A 1,005-nucleotide genomic window follows, 5' to 3' on the forward strand; every position below is an offset into this window, starting at 1 on the left:
TTCGGGAGTCGACCGCGGGCGCGCGGGACCATTGGAAGGGACGCGCCGTTCCAGGACGGGCGCGAGCATGTACCGTTCGCGTGATCGGGCCGGCTCAGCAGCCTCGGCGGTACGCCTGTCCTCGGTCGGCGCTCACGATCCGTGCGACCAATAACGCTTCGCCCCGTTGCGAAAAGCGGCTGATTGCAGAAAAACAATCAGCCGTGTTAAAAATTCCACCAAAATCCTTCTCGAAGACTCAAACAAACAACTCAAGTAAACAGGAAGCGCTTTTGGTCACCTCAACAATTCAAGCCTTCGAGAAGGAGAGCTCGGCCTACTGCTGGAAAGCGCCCGCACTCACTTTGCCGCCTCGTTGTCTCGCGTACGGTCGCTCGACTTGCCTTCGTCGAGGACCTCGCCGTGAACCGATCGTCATCCCGCCGTCGCGGACTTCGAAAGATTTGCCGCGTTTTACTTCAAAATTAATCGCATGTTTTTCTGTTTTGTAATTCGTTTTATTTGTGAAATAAATTCGTTGTTGGAAACTTTCTCTCGATCTTCTTTGCACCCCGTCCAAACAGCGCTTTACGCTTCCGCGATAAGTCCAGGGAGGACAATCTTCCTTATGTTATGAACGGAACATTGAAATGAGCGCTCTCGAGTAGAGGCGGGGGCCAACTACGTCAATATGGCGTTCTGCTCCGCTGAATTTAAATCATTTAAACAAGTTATTTTACTAAAGCATTTCAAAACGTTGCTTTCAAAAAAATTTTTACTACAATCTATAGTTTAAGTTATATATATTAGTTTTCTGGTAAAATTTTTTTTGAATTAAGCAACATTTTGGAATGCCTTAACAAAATAACTTGTTTAAATTAATTTTTATATTAATGATAAATAATATACAGGGTGATTCAGAATAACCCCGGTGTCCCTGAAAACACATATTCTTGACTCAATTCCAAGACGATTTTTCCTTTACAAAAATTTTGTCCGAAGCTTAGTTTTCAAATTATAACGAGA

The sequence above is a fragment of the Wasmannia auropunctata genome, unplaced genomic scaffold (genome assembly GCF_000956235.1).
Source record: "Wasmannia auropunctata unplaced genomic scaffold, wasmannia.A_1.0 LD336095.1, whole genome shotgun sequence".
Lineage (NCBI taxonomy): Eukaryota > Metazoa > Arthropoda > Insecta > Hymenoptera > Formicidae > Wasmannia > Wasmannia auropunctata.